Here is a 21,506-nt window from a genome sequence, read left to right on the forward strand (position 1 = left end):
ATGCAAACGTCAAAATCAACGTCAACATCAATGTGAACGTCAACGTGCACTTGAACATAAACATCAACATCTACGTGAACATTACTGTTATTGTCAATATGAACGTCTACGTGAACGTCAACATGAATGTCAACGTGAACGTCAATATAAACATCAACGTGAACATCAACATGAAAGTTAACGTTGATTTCAATGTGAACGTGAACATTAACGTTAATGTAATCATCAACGTCAATGTCAACATCAATGTCAATGTAAAAATGAATGTCAAAGTGAACGTTAATGTCAATATCATCAAAAACGTAAACGTAAATGTCAGCATGAACATAAACGTCAACGTTAATGTGAACGTCAACGTAAACATCATCACGAACATCAATGTAAACGTGAATTACAATGTAAACATCAATGTGAACATCGACATGAACGTCAACCTGAACGTCAATGTAAACGTCAATGTAAACACCAATGTAAACATCAATGTCATTGTGAACTTCATCGTTCACGTGAACATCAATATGAACGTCAATGTGAACGTCAACATAGACGTAAACGTCAATCAACGTACATATCAACATAAATGTAAATGTCAACATCAACATAAAAGTCAACTTAAACGCCAGCGTCAACATGAACATTAACATCAACATAAACCTCAACATGCTGGTAAACGCAAATGTGATCATCAACGTTAATGTAAACGTGAACGTAACCATGAACATAAACATGAATGTCAATGTGAACATCAATGTAAACATGAATGTTTATGTAAACGTGAACATGAACGTTAACGTGAATGTTAATGTTAACGTCAGTGTGATCCTCAAGGTGAACGTTAAAATCAACGTCAAAGTAAACATTAGCGTGAACCACAATGTAAACGTCTATGTGAATGTCAACTTTAATGTCAACGTCAACGTGAATGTCAATGCGAACGTTAACGTGAATGTAAACGTTAACGTGAATGTCAACGTCAACATTATAATGAATGTCAATATCAACAACAACGTGAATGTCAATGTCAACATCATTATGAACGTTAACGTTAACGTGAACGTGAATGTCAATGTAAAAAAGCATGTCAATGTCAACATCAATGTTCACATGAATGTGAACATCAACATCAATGCCAATGTCAACGTCAAAATCAACATCTATGTCAACATCAACATGAACGTCAAAAGTAAATGTCATCTTAAATGTCAAAGTGAAGGTCAATGTCAATATGAATGTCAACGTCAACATCAGCATCAATGTAAACCTCAATGTTAACATCAACATGAACGTCAACATGTACGTCAACGTCAAAGAAAACGTGTACGTTATCATCAAGGTAAATGTTAATGTGAACGTAAAAGTGCACGTGATATTAAACATCAATGTGAATGTCCACGTGAACTTCTATGTGAACGTCAATGTAAATGTCTACGTAAACAATAACATGAATGTCTACATGAACGTCAATATAAACATCAATGGGAACATCAACATGAATGTTACGTGAACGTCAACGTGAACATGTGCCACATGACATTCAAACATTATCAATCAAATACCCAACAATTCGTGTGAAATTAACCTTAGAAAATGTTTATTTTTTGTTAAAATCATAAATCTAGGGTTAGGAAGAAAATCCATTTTGTAAAGTAAAAACCCTAGTATTTGAAGTTATTAAAAACTTATCTTGAGAGAACCTCTTGGGGAAAGGAATCCCAAGAGTGAAAAACCCATACCATATAGATTAACAATCCACAAAAATCTGATTGGAAACTTCGAAGCCTTCATCTTCTTCCTTAAGCTTTTCTTGTACTTCACTAGAGTTTTTAAAAGAGAGTATTCTTGAGGGATTGAGAGAATTTTCCTTTGATCTGATTTGGGACGTGTAAAAGTGGTCTAAAACTTACCCAATATCAATGTATAATCATCCCATAAGACCCTCCACTTAATTGGGTGTTTCAATAAGTTAAATTACCAAAAACACCCCTCGTAAATTAACTAAAAATACGAGAGCATTTGATTTCGCCAAATTCTTAAAATTTGCTAAAGGTCTCGGCTTTGACCATGAATTTAAATTGAATAATTAAGTTTCAAATTTAAGTAATTAAGTGACCTAGGATAATTACTAAAGTAACCCTAAGTCACTAGGACCATAACCAACCCCTTTGGACCATCCTAGGTTAGGTACTAGGATGTTTCTTTAGTTAGTTACTCGGCTAGTGTCACCCGGTTAGGTCTTAGGATTTCAGGCACACTAGTACTTTATTTTAGTTAGTCCTAGGTTAGTTAACTAGTTGTTAAGTCAGTTAGAGCCTAGGATTGGTTAGGAAGCTACGCCCCATGTGTCTTGACCCAATGCGCCCCTGCCCCCTAACCGAATTCGGTTGGGCTTGGCCGCTTGGTCTCGTGGCCGGTAGCACATGTGTTGCTGCGCACTTCTTGTTGTCCCAAGGATCATCACTTTGTCCTTGGGCACTTATTAATATACATGATCATTTTAAATAATGATGTGCTATCGTACCTAGGATTGACACTTGGATGCCTCATACCTAATTTGTTAGTTAAGGAATTAAGCATTTTAGCTTTCGGTCTTCATTGCAGGTAAAATTTCTAAACAAGCTTGGATTGGAGCATTTGGACATCAAGGTGTATTTTAAGTTACTTGTTAATACATAGAAATTGGCAAACATCATTAAGCCAATATTCTCTAACATGCCCAATATTCTCTAACATTGAGCATTGGGATGCCTATGTACCCTAATACATATTCTTAAAACCTAATATACTCTTCACCAGACAAGTATATATTCATGAATAATACATGGATCTTCCGGAGTGTTCCATTCCCCCCCCCCTTAGGAACATTCGTCCCCAAATGACAATCAAATCTTTTTGGAGGGTTGGATAAATACAAAATACTAGCAGCACCACCAGCACATAACATATCACTACACTTAACACTCAATTCATGATGCACAATCATATAAGAGCTACATATTCATGACACATAGTGAGGAACTTCCTTCTCAACCTTATCATAAGCTAAAAATGCATCAAATAGTTACCATGCTATCAATCTTCTCAAGAAAACAGAAAAATAGCAACAATCTTACGAAAACATATGCATACAAGTTTCACATAAGTGCAAGAATAGAGTATGAAAACATCCCCTTGAAACTCTAGTTGGTTCTATCTTTTACCAAAACATACACATCTATTTAGAAAACAAGTCAATTTCATGATTACTCATTAATTTCTTTACTAAGAGGAATGCATAAACTCAAGGAGTAAAAAGATGAGAGTAGCGGGACATCATGTCGGCTTTAGCCTCCCATGTTGCACCCATAACAAGATGGTTCCTCCATAAAACTTTTACAGAGGCAAACTTCCTTGTTTCTCAACCTCTTGACGTTGTCATCACCTGGTTTTAAATGCTTAGCTTTTACTTGTTTATAGTTTTGACACTTATCAACAAACACTGCTATGTCCCTCTTAAAACTATCCCACCAATAAACCTCTCTAAGGTCATGATACATTTTTGTGGCGCCCGGATGTATAATATAGAAAGAACACTATAGGAACTGACTCAATAGGAGTTTCACATTCTTGGTCCTTAACTCTAACCATATGCTAAAAAAACCCTTCGCTATCATATGTTAAAAGACACATAGTGTCAAAGCTCTAACGGCACGACGTAGGAGTATCAAAAAAAGAGAAATTTCCTAACCATCACATAGCCTCTCATCTATAATTGTGACGCGCTTCACAACCATGAACAACGCACTAGGTAACGTGGTTTAGTTAGACATTGATCCTAAGGATATTTAACCTCATGCTCTAATACCAAGTTTTTCACACCAGGAGAATACACCCCGGAAGACCGGAGTCGTTAACCGCTTAGAGGTCGCAGACAAGCCTCTTCTTAGCGTTCATCACAATCATATAGTTAAATTTAGCGAAAAAAATAAAACTTTTACCATATTATTGAAATATACTTAGACTTCATACTTCACATTCATAAGCCATACGATATTCTAAGGAGTTGTTTCATATATATATATATATATATATATGTATATATATATATATATATATATATATATAAAACCATCTAAGAGTTCAAATCTGGGCTTAGCCAATAAATTGTCAATATGACATATAGTCCTAATACAAAAGACTTTAAAGAAAACATGATGGAAATAGATAATCCTAACATATACTAAAGTCTTCATAAGCGGAAAAATAAATGATAGCATCCCGAATATGAGGACCTACCAAGACTTAGAGAAATAGTTCCAAGCTTCTTCAAATCGGTGATACGCTCAAATTTACTTCTCGACAAGAAGTATAAGAAGTTGTATCAAGTAAAGAACCCAATTATGAGGTTGGGGTCGATCGCACGAGGAAAATGATTTAGACTTAACTATAACCTACTATTACCTCTATTTAGTCAAGTTCTTTCCGAAAACAAGTAACAATAATAGGGTTTTAAGAAACGAATGTAATTAGCTATATCTAAGTAAACAAGTGATAAGTTCAAAGATTTGATTTTTATCAAGTAATGAAAGTAACTAGGGCCTAAGTGTTCCCATAGGTTCATAACGCGGTAATTCTAGCTTTAACAATCCTTTCCTAATATCTTGCATGCAAAGTGGTAAGTTATGTATCCCTAATTCCTTAGTCCGGCAACTAGGGAATTTCACTCCGCACATTGGTCCGGCTACGTTTGTATGCTTTACTATTACCTTTACCTCATATTAAGCATCATAATCGATGTATGGCTTAGTCGTTACTTCGCACCAATCGAAATTAGCCTATTAGATAGTGTATATTAAATCTACGTTGATAAGTTCTCTTGTTATATGACTTTCTTCTTGTCCTGTATTTATTAAGATTTTATATTTTCTTTGATCCATTATTCCTGTTATAAAATAGTGATTTGGTGTTATTTCTTCTAATAATTCTTGTGGTATTTCATATTTTCTCTTAGATGTACTCATTCTTGATGAGGTAGCTCTTGTTATTGTATTTGGTACACTTGAGGTGCTTAATCTTTCTTTTACTATTTCTAAATCTTCTTCATTATCAATTTCTTTGTAACTATAATCATTATTATCTATTACAGTAATGATTCTTTCAAATGGATTTTCTATTTTTATTTTATCTATTTTATTTTTTGCCATTATTTTATGTTTTGTTGTTAAGATGTATAAATTTTTACATCTTGCTGTGAATATCTTGCTTCCTGGTGCTAGTTTTATTCCTGATATTTTCCAATATAATACTAGTGATTTATCTATGTTTGTATCTGTTAATGCTACTGTATAATTAGCACTTATTATGAATTTAAATTTTTGGTATATTAAATTTCCTTTAACTGCACTTATTACGCTTTTTTCTATAGGATGTATTATTCTGTCATCTGCTAAGTATATTTCAATGGTTGTATCTATTCCTTCTCTAAAACATGCTTTTATTAATATCTCTGTTGCTCCTAGATGTACATATTTAATAGCTGCTTTATTCTTTATACTTTGTATTTCTTTATTTATTACTCGTTTACTTATTATGGGTATATATGCTTTTCCACTTGTATATTTACAGTCAATAACATGTTCTTTTTGATTAACTACATAATATTCTTCTTTTTGTCTTTTAAACCAACTTTTTAATGTAGGTATTTCAAGTATTTTTTCAACACTTAAGTCTAATTCTTTTCCTTTTATTTGTTCAAATATTGTATTATCAAATATTATTTTTTGTTCTGATAATTCTTCATTTTCATGATTTTCTTCAGTTATTATTTTTATTTCGTTTTCAGACATTATATTTATTCGTCTATTTCTATATCAGTATTTTCTTCTTCATTTTCTTTATCTGATATTTCATTTTCTATATCTGATACTTCATATATGCTATCATTTTAACTTAATTCATAATCTATATATTCTATTTGCATATATTTTTCATCTTCTATAATTAGTTCTGCAATTTGTTTTCTTTTTGGGTTTTTTGGTAATTTACAATTTTTAGCTATGTGTCCTATTTTTCCACAATTGTAACATGTACATTGGGATATTTTTCTTTTTGGTCTATATGGCCTTTTTGTTTTATAATTTTTTATATAATATCTTCTTGGTTGTTTATATTTATACTTAGTTCTATTTTTTGTATTATTTTTATATCTTTTGGGTTTCTGTTTTTTATATGTGCATCCGAATTGTGGTGCCATCTTATTTTTGCAACATGATAAATTTTTACTTAATACTTTTTCCATTTTTAATTTTTTCTTTTGGGTTTCACATAATTGTGTGAACCATTGGGATAAGAATTGTATTTTAGATCCTAAAGTATCTGTAAGTCCTTCATTTCCCAATCTTTAATTATTTTTGTACTAAATGGTTCTGGTAATTTTGTAAAATACTGTGTTCTTACTTCTTTTGCTTCATTAAGATTATATTTTGCTTTGTAATAATATTCTTTAAATGCACAAGTATATTCTTCTATATAACACATTTTACATATAACTAATTTTGTCATTAATTGTCTGTTTATTATTTTTTCTTTGTTTTGTTGTCTTATATCTATGGTCACACCTTCAAATTCACTTCTTATCGCTGATTCGTATTTATCTAATATTTCTATAGTTGTTGCTGATGGAGATCCATCCATTTTCTTATCATTCCTAAGTACTTCTAAACTTTCTGGGTGTAGATTTTCCATCCATAATTTAACTGTTCCTACAAATGTTCTTTCTATATATCTTGGTGTTTCTGTTGTATTTATTTTATTGTCTATCAATTGTTTAGATATATTTCCTGTCCATAATAATATTGCTTTATTTACATCTGTTACGCAATCTAGATCTAAGAAATTATATTGTTCACTTGTTGGTTTTGGTATCCAATTTTTATATAATCTACTATTCCATATTGCATTAGCTCTATCTGATTGTTGATAACTTTCTGTGTAATAAGTTGGTGGTGTCTGTCTTGGATTAGCTCTAGGACTGTTTCTAGGACTATTTCTGGGACTATTATCTGGTTTAACTCCTGATGTACTGGGTCTATTTGTATCTCCTGTGTTTATTTCTAATCTTTTTAGTTTACTTGTTTGTTCTAGCAGTTCTGTATATGTTTCACTTATGTCACTTATTTCTTATTTTTGGTCATTTTCATTTTCATCTATTTCATTTATTTCATTTATTTCTAGATCTTCATTTAATTTTTGTTCCATTTCGTTTATTTTACTTGTCAATTCTTTTTCTAGGTCTTTTTCTTTTTCTATCTGTTTTGCTTTTTGTTTTTCTTCATATAATAATCTTAATCTTGCTAATTCTTTTTCTAGTTCTTCTATTCTTGTATTTTTTATTTCTTCTACGTATTGTACTTCTTGTTTTGCCTGTATTTTTATTTTTTCTATTTCGTTTGATCTGTCTATTTCTTCATTTTCTTTTGTTATTCTTACCATAGCTGTTAAACTGTCTTCTAGTTTTGTTGTTTCTTTTTCTATCATTAGATATAAATTATTTCCTATTTTCTTATATCTTCTTCCTAAATTAGAAAATATTATCTTTATTACCATTCCGTCTTGGTTTTCATATGTTTTTTCATCTACTGCAAATTCTTCTTTATTCATTATAATTTATGAATTATATCATGTTGTAGTTTATATTCAAGGTGATCTATTTCTATTTCTAGTATAAATATGTTTTTTCTTTGTATAAATATTGATTTATTACATACTTTTGCAAATATATTTTCTATTATTCTTTCTTTTTTATGTTGTAATTCTTGTCTTTTCTCATCTATCTTTTCTATTAATTGTTGCTTATAAATTTATTTGTTCATGCTGTTTTTTCAAATAACATATATATTTATATTCTGTTTTTGACATTATTTTTATTAAATGATTTTTCTTATCATTACTTGTTTTAGTTAGTTGTGATAGCTCATATTCTATATATAAGGATTTTAATTTTTTCCATATCTTTCTTACTTTTTTGTCTATCTTGGTTCTTTTGATTTTAGTTTCTTTACTTTTATTCATTATATCTTTCTATACAAAATTTTGAAAAGCTTACTAAGTTTTTCTGGGTTTTTAACTAACTTTCTTCTATATGTTATACTTCGTCTTATCCAATTTTCAGGCATTTTTATTAGTCTCCAATATCTAAATCATCATATAAATCAGACATATCATAATAAAGTTCATCTTGTATACTTTGTATGGTTAACTGAGTCCATCCTTGAGTTGTTATCTCTATTATTTCATATGTTACCAATTTATCATAAATTTCTCTTTTTATGTCAGTATTAAGATTCTTTAGTATATGAAGTAGTAATATCTTATATTCATCATTATCATCAATTAAATAGGTAGTCATCTTATTCATTTTTGCTAAAAGTTTTATTCCTTCCAATCTCTTAATGAATTATACTTATCTATTATGAAGTAATAATGGTTTAATAATCATCTCTTCTAGTCACTACTACAGCTTTCTTCTTTGATTAGTTCCCCTAACAGCGCCTCAACTTTGTTTACTCCCCTAAACGGCCTTCTTGCCTACCGGTTTCAACCTTAGGATGGCATAGTCTGGGCATACTTATTCATAGAATATTTCTGCAGCAAACCTTCTAAAGATGTTTATTATAACATTATTAAGTAATGATAAACAATTATAATTAACAAGAGATTTTCAGGAATAAATTTGTTTAGCTACTCATAAATTTAAGAGTGTATACCTGATTTTGTAGATTTGTAGCTCCAGAATTTTCCATTTTTATTATTTGATTAGCTAGCTCTGATACCAATTTTGGTTTGGAAGCGATGAGAGAGAGAAAGTATTGAAGAGAAAATGTTTTTTATGAAGGTCTGTTTTGATTTATGAGGAGAGCTCCTCTATTTATACACAAAGATTATACCTTTTAGCCAAATGGCTGACGCAAGAAAACAAAAACTTAGTGGCCTTTCTTTATTATTGGCCGACATACTAATTACTTTATGACTTTTTACATTATTGGCCTATTGGCCGACACACTTACTATTTACTTTACGACTATTTACATAATTGGCTTTTCAGCCGACGCAATACGACAAAAATTAAAAGACTACAAAAATTAAAAGACAGACATATGGCTGATATTCAGCCTACACAAAAACAAAATACTTTACTTTTACATATATATATATATATATATATATATATATATCTTTATCTTGAATCTTCTGTAGCTTGTTCTTATCCCAAATCAACTGTTGGTATCACATTATCTTCTCCAATGCACTTGGAGCATTTATGATCTGGGTATTTGTTGCTGATAAGCTTGCAGTATCTTACTAGTAGCTCTTCTGATATAAATTCCTTTTTCAAGGCTCTGGTAGTTGGCTGTTCTTGTGGCTTTAGTAACGATAAAATCCATCTCTGGACTTCATCCATATGTGATTTCCTTAGCTCTTTGGAGTTTGCATAAATCATTACTTGATCTCTTGCATAATAGCTCCAAATGGCATTGCCATTTAAATAATTATTTGCTAGTTCTTGTATAATCGTAGCTATACCAATTATCCTTTTATTTGCATAAAAGTTAGGTATTTCTACTTTTGGTATCTCATTTTGTTTCTCTATTTCTTCTGGTATAATCATATTTCTGGTTAATCATATTTTCACAACTTGTATTGGTGATTTTATCTCCTCGTATAGTATCTCTGCTGGTGCTGTATAGCATTTTATATAGAATAGATTTCCTTTAGTAATTCTTTTGTATGTCAAGAATGCTCTATGTAGTTCTGGTATTCCAACTATTTCTTCTCCAGTGTATGTATATACTGTATTTAATAGTCCGTAATTGTAACATGTTTTTACTAGGTTCGGGTTGGTTTTAGGTTGTGCAATAAGTGTATTGTATCCTTGTAGCTTCTGGGTTATGTAGTTTTCTTCTGGATTTTTTGTTTGTGTGGATCTTGGGTTTAGGTTTAAATATATCTTTTTTTGTCATTTTGTAAGCTCACTGCATAGGTAGATGTTTGTGGTTCTACTGGTATTTGCATTTGTGGTTTTTGTGTAAATGGTTTTACAAATAGCTGGTTCAAATTTGTATTTTTTGGTTTTTCACTAACTCTTTTGCTTGTACTTGCAGCTGTTTCTAAACAAACATTGTTATGGGTTTTTCGGAGTTTCCCATCGTCTCCTTCTAGTTCTGGCTGTTTTCCGTCTTCCTGACGACGTAGCTCCGCATGTTTAGAGTCATGCTGCTGACTATTATCTTTCAGACTTAAAACTTCTTTTTCTATCTTTTCTACTTCCTTGCATAGATTTGTCATCATTGCCAATAAGTCTTTCATCATATCTTTCTCTTGAGAGGTAGTCTGCAATAAGATTTTCATCAGTTTTGATAATTTCAATTGTAAATGTAAAATTTAATATATTTAATATTAATCTCCTTATTTCCTTTGTTGTAACTGAATCATCTATCTTTTTGGTTATCCACCATTTTACCTGTGTGTTATCTGTCCTTACAATAAATTTATTGTAAACAATATATGGTTCGAATGCTAGTAAACATTTATATAATGCAAATAGTTCCTTTCTATTTATCTCCCATTTTGCCTGTGCTTCAGTATATGATCCTGAGTAGTACCTGCAATGGTGTTCTATCTTTTCTCTGTTATATTTATATTTTAGTACTCCTCCATAACTATGATCACTTGAGTCTGTTTCAACTATATATATGAATGTCTTACTTTCATCAGGAAAATATAGTTTTGGTAATCTTTTGCATAATTTTTAATATTTTTTATATGTTCTTTATCTTTATTATCAAAGCAATATTCAACAGCTTTTTTAAGTTTCTTATATAGTGGTTTTAAATGTTCTGCTAATTTTGGTATATATTCTCTTACTTGATTTACTAATCCTAAAAACGATTGTAATTTCTTTTTTGTATCTATATTTTCATCAAGGGTGATTATCTTTTGTACCATATGAGTTGGCATTTTTATTCCATTTTTATCTATTTGTATTCATAAAAATTCTATCTGTGGTTTCGTTATTTCTTCTTTACTTTTGCTTAAGCTAATACCTGAATTTTTTATTATGTGTATAAATTTTTCTAATAATCTTATATGTTCTTCTTGTGTTTTAGAATATAATAATATATCATCTATGTATACAATACAATTTTCTAACTGGTTAAAATAGTTATCCATAAAATGTTGATATCTACCTGGTGCATTTTTATATCCAAATGGTAAAACATTCCATTCATAAAATCCCTGTGGTACTGTAAATGCTGTTAGTTGTTTAGATTCTTCTTCTAGCATTAAATGGTAAAATCATGATTTACAGTCAAATTTACTAAAATAGTTATATCCTTGTATTTGTCTTATTTTAAGTATTTTATTTGGTATTGGGTAGTTATATGTTTTAGTTTTGGCATTTCGATTTCTGTAATCTATAACCATTCTACTTTTACCTCTTTCTTGTTCACTATGTTTTATAACTATAAATGTTGGGCTTGTGTGCTTACTATTACTTTCTTGTATATAATTCTTTTCTAATAATTCATTTATATGTATTTTAAATTCTTGCAGATCATCAAAGTTATATTTTAATGGTTTCTGTGTTATTATACTATTTTCATCTATTAGTTCAATTTTTACCTTTGTTTTATGTTTTTCCCATCCTAATAATGGGTCTTCATTGTATAATTGTTTTAGTTGTTCATTAATTATTTTAATCTTATCTATTGTAAATATGATAATTTCTAGTTGTGTTTCTTGTTCTTTATCTATATTTTTCATTTCTTGGTTTATTTTTTCACTGCCTTTTATCCATTCCATAGCTTTTCTTTGTTTATTTTTTACCCTTTTTGCTCCTATTTTGTTTCCACAAGGTGTAGTAAACCACCAATGTGTTTTTGTTAATATATGTGGGTAAAACTTCTCTAAAAATGGCATTCCTAATAGCATATCTTTTGTTGTGAATTCAAAATTATAGATTTCTTCTATTGTTAGTATTTTATCCCATATTTGTATTTTTATATTTTTTGCTTTGTATTTTATCATACTTCCTTCATTATTAAATCCTGTTACTACCATGGGTGTTTTTAATTTTTCCCATTTATCTTCTGGTAGACAATTGTATTTACATATGCTCGCTTCTGCTCCTGTATCTATCATAGGATTATAATATCTGTTGTGATATCCTTCTATGATAATTTTTGCAAGTATATATATTTTCATTATTCATCTTGTCCTTTTTATTATTATCTTTTTGTTCTGACAGGTTATTGTTAATTGTTCATTTTCTATATTATATGGTTTAACTTTTTCTAGCCATTTTATTCCTAACATAATATTATAGTTTCCTTGGTATATTTTAAATTGTATTTTTAATGGTATTCCTCCTATAATTATTTCTTTTTCTGTTACTTCTTCGTTTGTATTTATTATTTCACTAGGTAGTCCAGGGCATGTGTGTCATAATTCTTTTCTCGTTATATACCTCCTTGGTTCGGCAAGTAGCAACAAGGCAAGTTCTAACGCATGCACTCGATTAAAAGACTTCTAAATTAAAGAATTATAAATGCAAGCAAGACATTATTCTAGGATTATTCTTTTAGCTAGTTTTTACCTTGTTAATTACCCATAGTTCCCACAACCCTGGCTATGGATTTAGTTATCCATGTTAATAATCATACAATTCATATTAGTTTGATAAGAATTCATGTACTTACTTTGATGAGATTGAAGAAAATCCAGAAAATTACTTGAACATCAATACTCTTTCAAGAAACGATTTCCGAAAAATAGAATAATATCCCCAAAATCACAAGTTCAATTACTAAAACAATAAAACTGCAAAATACCCAAGAGTCCAACCTTAAAGACGAGGTTTTTACATGTATTTTTAATAAATAAGTCCTAACATAAAAACGAAATCTATTTACGGAAAAGTTGCCAAAAAGACGCTCTTGAGTCAAAGACATGACCGACGGACCGTCGAGGCCAAGATGGACCATCGATGCCCCCCATCGTTCCACTCATTGTTACCATCAACAGACAAGGATGAAGATTTGTTGTGAGCATGATGGTCAGTTGATGGCTTCCATTTCTCCACACTTAGAATCTTTTAAAATCGGGTACTAGAGCTACGTTCTGTTAACGATGACGGATGTGTATGACGGTCCGTCGTGGAGGTGACGGTCCGTCGAGAGCCTTTGTAGCCCCACACTAAGTCAAACTTCCCCGATCATCCTTAAGAAGCATTTCCTTCATACGACTGTGGCAACCTATGCACCATCGAGGGGTCGACGGACCATCGATGGCTCTGTAGGTCGTCACTTCTGCAATTTCAGCACAATTCATCACATTTTTATCCTGGACAGATTTCCTACAAAAAAAAAAGAAAAATAAATTAAAACTAATACGAAATGTTCTTAGGCACACAATAAAGTTATGGAAAAAGCATTGAAAGTACCGTGAAACCACGGTACATCAACACCCTCAACTTAAATTCGTTATTTGTCCTCAAGCTACGCACTATGACTCACCACAAAATCTTTTTACAAGTGTATCCTTATTTTAGATTTCGCAATCATCTGGCTATCAATCCCGATTATTTTCATTATGTCTATGAATGCTATCACTATTAGGATCGCTTATGCGGATCAGACCAAGACACATACTCACCACACATAGACACCTATCCTCTTTGATCCCTCACTAAGGTAGCAATTTTCCGGTATTGCAACTAGTGTCCTCACTTCAAAACGACATCCTCATTTTTCACACAATGATTTCATTTTGAGTATAAGGATTATTTTTCAACACTCGCTCCCAGAACAACTTCACACCTTATTTATACTTATTGTCATAGGCTTGCCCTTATTTTCACTGCTTCAAGTTCACCATAATAGACTCTTAGGATCACGATAGGACTTCCTTAGCCTATAAATTAGGCTCAGGGTCCGGTAATGTACATTAGGATGTATTTTAGTGACTTATTTCCTTCTTTTACATAATGGCTAAGCGTCCTACCTTTTCATCATTTTATTCCGTCTTATTTCTTAATTTTCTTGTATTCATTCACCTTGCTATTCTCCTTTCTTTCTCCTTTTGTATAAGTGAATTTTTTTAAAACTTTCACTTTGCTTTAAACTTTTCTTCAGTCACTTTTCTTCTGTTCTTTCTCTTTCTTTATTCTTTCAACCCTACTTTCCAAAGCATTCCTCAACTAGCAACCCTCAACTCATGGTTTTGCCATGAGTCAAGGTACACAATACCCAAAGTTGGGTCCGGGCCACGAAAAGGTTGGTTTCTTCATTAGCCACCCTCAACTTATGCTTTTGGCATAAGCTGAGGTGCACATGTCCAAAGACGGAACAGGGCCAACACATTGTTCCCAGAAAAGATCAGTTGGGTTGAAAAAGAAAGGTCTATCTTAAGCTGAAATAATTTTGATCAAGAAGGGATTAATTTCATTCGGTTTTCTTTTATCTAGGACAAAGATTGCCTATATTGAACAAGGGCCTATGATCCTTTCCTAATTGTCTATCACAACTTACTTTTAGCTGGACTAACCAGGCAAGCTCTAGATCAGTACCAATGGTGGACTATTAATATTTTCTCCACACTCACTTGATATCTCATTATTCAACTAGATTATAAGACACCTAGTTCGAGCTTTAGATTTAGGGTCATGCCATGGTGTATCTCTATGTCATGCTTAGAGCAACATATTAATCAGTTACTATGCCTAGTCATGCATTATTTTCTTTAAATTATGATATCATTTGTTTAGACATCATACTTCATATATCAATTTTATACTATGTAAAAAGATACCAACATGCCGGTTCAACAATAAAATAACCAGTCTCTTGGGGAAAAAGAACACAGGCAAGAAAACCCCAAGAGAGGATCGTGAGTTGGGCTACTCAGACTTCACCCTAGCACTAACTTCCCATTTACCTCACACCAACTAAAAGGCATGTTATTATCCCCAATGCATAAAAGTATATAAAATAGGGTAATAGGTGAAGCCAACCTGAGGCGCAAAGCGCCGACGATCAACATGCTGACGGGTCCAGTTTCCTGAAACCTGCTCCTTCTGTAGTACGGACACCATTAGTGGTGTCCTCAAAAATAATAGCACCATCAGTATTTCTCGTCACATACTAAACAACTCTGGATCTAAATGCCCCAGCAGCGACTTCTAGAACCCACAACTGGCGGGCCTCCTAATCAATCAGTGAGGCTCTCCTCGCAGCTTCCAACTCATTGTGCTCCATCTTTCATGCCCGAGAGTCCTCCTCATATCTAACTCGGTGACTCTTGGCACAATCTCGTGGGGGATTTTGTGGCATAGCAGCGGTGGAGAACAGGGCAGCCAACACCGTGTCCTCAACAGGCTCTGCAGAAGGGGCTTCAGACTCTGGCACCCAAGTCTCCACTATGATATCCAAGTCTGCTCTATGAATCTCCACAACAGCCTGGAGAGTCGTCAAATCCACTGTAGGAGCCGGGCGGGCGAGAACCCGCAACTCAAATGCATCCAACCAGATGCGGACCTCCATGATCAGCCGCTCAATATGCTTGGCCATCTTCCTCTCTATCTGCTCGTCCTTCTCAGCAATGGACCTCTGCATCTAAGGTTGGATGTGATGCAGAAGTGTGGCCATTTTGGCCACTTATTTTTGGACCCTAGCAAGTGGATCCAGTGTATCAGAAGGACTCGATTGGGAGGAGCTCCGAGCGGTGCTATCACCCGGGATAGACTCAACTAGGGTACTGTTGGTAATGCTCATGTGTACCCATATTAGACGCTTGGGCTTGCTCTACCATGGCCGCTAGGTTCTCACCAAGCGCCTGCACCTCTGGACGGGGCCCTCTTTGGGGAGCCAACTCATTGGCCTCATCCGGATTAGGCCAATATCCACTTTGACGGGCGGGGTATTGATCACATCAATGTGCCACATGGGCACTCCTGAAGACTTGCACAAGTCAAAGATCACGCACAAGAATGGGTAAGTAGTAGTGGACTTAAAGACCCTCTCATGTATCACCGCCTGCAATAGCCATGCGAAGTTCACCTCAAACCCCGCAACCATGTCCGCCATCAGCACTGCACGATCCCAAGTGACTATGTTATCAGCAGCAGTGGGGGAAAGGCAGTGTTGGAGCAATAGCCACAAGAACTTGGTTGTGAAGGTGAGGTTGGCCTTCATGATACTCCCCTTGGGCTCTAATATCCAATCAGCAGACTCACCATCTACGGAGAGGTTCTGCGCAATCCATTGCTTGGTCACCTCTCGCACATCTGTCTCACGCTGGAATCGACCATCTTTAATCAACTTCAACAGATATTCAAACTCATCGGTGAGAGGGGTACGGGTGGAATCTACATTAGCGCCATAGAGGAACCTTGAAATGGCCTGCAAGGAAATATTAACCCCCTTGTTGAAGACTCAGACGTACTCCAACTGTGCATGTTAGGCATGGGATTCCTGTCTGTCCAACTGAGATCGGAGAGTCGCCACATAGGAGGAAATCTCGAACCATCTCCTCGCTATAGCGGCCTACATCTCGAGCCGTCCACTCCAGCTGATGTCTGGTGAATAAATCATGAATCGGCGTCATGGTGGTAAGACTCCTCGTGAGAACCTGCCGATCAAGTGTCAGGGTTCAGGTCATGACCCCCTTGTCATTGGGCATCTTGGCATTAATGTAGACTTGATACTGCCCCTCGACACACCATCGGTTGGGCTGGTCTGCAACCGTAGTGGGGACGCCAGTCGGGGGGTGCTGAAGTAGAGTCAGGACTATTAGCCTCATTAGAAGACATAGAAGCAGAACTCTCCTCAGATCTGGAAGCCTCCACTGAACCAAAAGCTTCCTCAAATCCGGATGCCTCCACGGAGCCAGACGCTCTCTCGGAATATGCAGCCGACCCAGAAGGTGTGCCTGTTAGTATGTGCTTCTCATTAGACTGGGAGGTAGTGACTACGCCTGGCGCCACCCTAGTGGGCGTGGCTTTGGTGGGGCGGGTAGCATGGGTAGGAGTGCGGGTACCTGGTGGCACGTAATCAAGGTCACGCTCATCGTCTGACCCTATGACCAGCCGGTTCAATGGGGCAGCGGACTTGGAACGTCCTCGTGAGTATGCATGGTCGTGTTTAGGTGCCAATTGTACTTGCAAATAGAAGTAGTTAGTACCAGTGGAAGCCTGCAACACATGCAAAAGAAGAAAACACAAGAGCATACCACAAAAAAGGAATGGCAGTGCAGATGTACAGAGTGCATGACGGACCCATCGACGGTCCGTCAAAGAAACGACAGTCCATAATAGGGGTTCGTCGAAGGACAATTAGAATTAATTTTAGAAACATCAGAAACGAAGGTTTTGATAGTGGCTATGGTTATGCAGGACGCACCGTCGAGGGAACGATGGTCCGTCATGAGGGTCCGTCGAGGGATACTTTGATTCTTTTAATAGAAAATCAGAAGCAGAGATTCTGACACCATCGAGAGTTATGCAGGAAGGACCATAGAAGGTACGAGGGTCCATCAAAGTGGTCGGTCGAGGGACACTTAGAGTAAACATGGGAAGTTTGGGTTGACGGACCCCAACGACGGTGCATCGAGGCACCGAAGGTCCATCGACGAGGTCTCGTACTGTCCTTCAGGGACACAGTGTTCCACCCAATTTTGTCCTGTTATTTTACTTATTCGAAGTATCCTTATAAGCCTATGTTTCGCAAAAATTTACCCAGCATCCCATCATTCGTCGGGTATAAATTTTCCTAGTTTTAACATGCATTTTCGACAGCCTATCAAACCCTAGGTCAAGAACACAACCATGGAAAGACACGCCAATTGTTATCAATAAACCCCCATCCCTTTCAATTTCTGTTGTTCTAAGGGACATAGGACTTTTGGGTGTAAGTTTTAGCATGCAAAAGGGTCAAAAATTCATTACCCACACATTTATACATCAAGGTAATTAGGAAAATTAACCACAGTTAATCTTAGTAGATTAGAACAACATACCTGACAACAATAGTGGAGGAAAAGGGGTATGCAAACTTGTACTTGAACAGCAGCAACACCAACTACAACACCGACCGGCAAGGACTCTGAAGAAGATGGAAGATTTTGGGAGTTAATTGATTTTGTTGAAGTGGGGGAAGTGTGGGAATGTGATGATGGAATGGGAGTGAATGGGTCAGTGTGTGGGGGAAAATGACAGGAAATAGGGAGGGAAACAGTTATGGGGGTTATGTGAAGAGGTGGGTAGCTGAAAAGTTTAACAACTTTTAATATGTAGCCGGACGGGTCGGGTCGAGTTTGTGGGTGAGGGATCAACGGTTTCTCGTCGACGGATCGTAAGTCCATAGATGGTTTGTCAACCCCTCCGTTGATAGTGCCCTAACTTAGAAAAATATAAAGAACATAGCTAGGCGTCATGGATCCTATCGACGGTCCGTCGAAGGGACGACGACCCGTCGATGGATCTGTCGATGGGTGCACCAGACCAATTTTCTGCATATTTCTGGTGATTTGGCACCTGCACATTTAACACCCGTTAAGCTAATATTTTTTTGTTTTCTAGAAACTTTCTGGACACGGATCCTACTCTACGCTCTAGCCAACACTTCTAATTAAAAATAAAGGAACATTCAGACGGGACATACGTAATAAAAGCAAAAATAATGCAACTATGCCTACAAAATCATGAAACACCTATAGTTGGCTTGAGGATACATATTTGGTTGCCTCCGAATCAGCGCTTGATTTAATGTCGCGGCACGACGGAGAACTCTTGATGACTCATACATCATCAAGATGGTATACCTCGATCACTTCATTCGCCATTTCAGCATGGCCTAGATAGATTTTGATTCGCTGCTCGTTCACCTTGAACCTCATACCCTCCTTATTCTCCAACTCAACCTCACCATGAGGGAATAGTTGGGTGGTCAAATAGGGACCAGTCCATTTGGACTTGAGTATTCCTGGAAAGAAACGTAGAATTGAATAAAAGCACCAAATCCCCAACCAAAAAATTGCGCTTCTCAATCTATTGGTCATGGTACTTCTTCATCTTCTCTTTGTAGAGGGCTGAACTTTCATATGCCTTCAAGAGAAATTCATCAAGCTCATTCAACCCATTTATCCTCTGTTCCGCACCCCTCATTCCAATCTATTTTCAACTTCTTCATTGCCTACATATCCTTATGCTCTAATTCAACCGGTAAGTGACAGACCTTCCCATATACAAGTTGGTATAGAGACATACCTATGGGAGTCCTGTATGCTGTCCGATAGGCCCAAAGAGCATCATCAAGCCTCCTTGACCAATCTGTTCTACTAGTATTCACCGTTTTTGCAAAAATCTGCTTAATCTCCCTGTTTGACACCTCAACTTTACCACTGCTTTGGGGATGGTAAGGAGTGGACACATTATGGGGAACCCCATATTTTATTCAATAATCCCTTATACAGCTTGTTGCAAAAGTGGTAACCCCTATCACTGATAATAGCCCTTGGGGTGCCAAATCTAGAAAATATGTTCTTTTTCAAGAATGCGGTGACACTCTTCCCTTCATTATTTGCAAGTGAGATATCTTCTACCCTTTTTGGAACATCATCGACTGCCACAAGAATATACTTCATCCAAGGAGAACTCACAAAAGATCACATAAAATCAATGCCCCGCACATCAAACAATTCAATCACAAGAATGGGATTTAAAGGGAACTCTTGCTTTATTGAAATGCCACCATCTCTTTATCATCTATCACATGCCATGGTGAACTAATGAGCATCTTCGTGGATGGTTGTACAATAGTAGCCACATTGCAAGATCTTATGAGCAGTTCAGTTACCAGTATGATACCCACCTACAGGCGAAGAATGACATGCCTCCAAAACACTCAACATCTCAACTTCTAGCACACAACGCTGAATTATTCCATCGGCACAACTCTTATATAAGCATGGCTCATACCAAAAGAACTTTTTCACATCATGCATGAACTTTTTCCTTTGATGAAAGGTCAAGTCCGGTGGGACGATATCACTAGCCAGATAATTTGCAAATTTGCGAACCATGGAATCAAGTCTTGGGAGGCAGCCAGTACATGCTCATCAGAGAAAGTATCATCAATTTCAGCATTTTCACCTAACTCCCTCATTGCTTTATCTTCTAATCGGGACAAGTGATCAGCAACTTGACTTTCGGTCTCTTTTCTATGTTTCACCTCAAAGTTAAATTCTCGCAATAGTAATACCGAACGATAAACCTCCCTTTCGCATCCTTCTTAGCCATCAAATATCTCAAAGCAGAATGATTAGTATGCACTATAACCCTCGTGCCAGGCAAATAGGGTGAAATTTCTCGAAAGCTAAGACTACTGCAAGGAGCAATTGTTCAGTCATGGTGTAGTTCTTTGGGCTTCATTAAGGGTTTTACTAGCATAATAAATGGGATGAAGGATTTTTTCCTTTGTTTGTCCCAATACAACACCAAGAGCAACCCTACTCGCATCACACATCACCTCAAATGGCTTGCTCCAATCTGGAGAAATGATGAAAGGTGCAGACACCAACTTTTCCTTCAATTCAACAAATACCTCAAGACAGGATGCATCAAAATAAAACTTAGACTCTATATCAAGAAACTTGCACAAAGGAGTGCATTCTTTGAAAAATCCTTGATGAACCTCCGGTAAAAGCCTTCATGCTCAAAAAAACTTCTCACACCTTTTACAGAGATGAGTGGAGGAAGTCGCTCTATCACCTCCACTTTAGCTCGATCAACCTCTATACCCTTTTATGAAATGCGATGACCCAATACAATACCTTCTTTAACCATGAAGTGACATTTTCCCCAATTTAGCACAAGGTTGCAATCTTCACACCTCTTAAGAACCTCGGACAAGTGACTCAAACACCGCTCAAAGGAGTCACCAACCACTGAAAAATCATCCATAAACACCTCAATAGTGTCCTCCACCATATAGAAGAATATTGACATCATACATCTCTTAAATGTGGCTGGTGCCTTACATAACCCAAACGACATTCTCTTGAACTCGAAGGTCCCATAAGGACAAGTAAAGTTTGTTTTCTCTTGATCTTCCGGTGCAATAAAAATCTTATTATAACCCGAATAGACATCATGAAAATGGTCCTTCTCGGTCCATTCATTTAATTAAGGTAATCCATACATACCCTCCATCCAGTCACTAGCCTCATCGGAATAAGCTCATTTTTCACATTGGGGACCACAATCATCCCCCCTTTCTTAGGTACACACTGAACAGGGCATAGCCAAGTACTATTGGCGATTGGATATATCACTCCAGCATCCAACCACTTAATGATTTCCTTCTTCACCACCTCTTGCATAGGTGGATTTAAACGTCCATGGTGCTCAATAATTGGCTTACAATCGGGCATGAGTTGAATTTTAAGTGAATATACCCCGGGAGAGATCCCAATAA

General features: G+C 35.5%; 1 pseudogene; it reads right to left on the bottom strand.

Annotated features, from left to right (window-relative positions):
* Window positions 1-9,238: 9,238 nt before the first annotated feature.
* On the bottom strand, window positions 9,239-15,127 carry LOC107013343 (annotated as a pseudogene).
* Between the last annotated feature and the right edge of the window lie 6,379 nt (window positions 15,128-21,506).

The sequence above is a fragment of the Solanum pennellii genome, chromosome 3 (assembly GCF_001406875.1).
Source record: "Solanum pennellii chromosome 3, SPENNV200".
In the NCBI taxonomy this organism is placed as follows: domain Eukaryota; kingdom Viridiplantae; phylum Streptophyta; class Magnoliopsida; order Solanales; family Solanaceae; genus Solanum; species Solanum pennellii.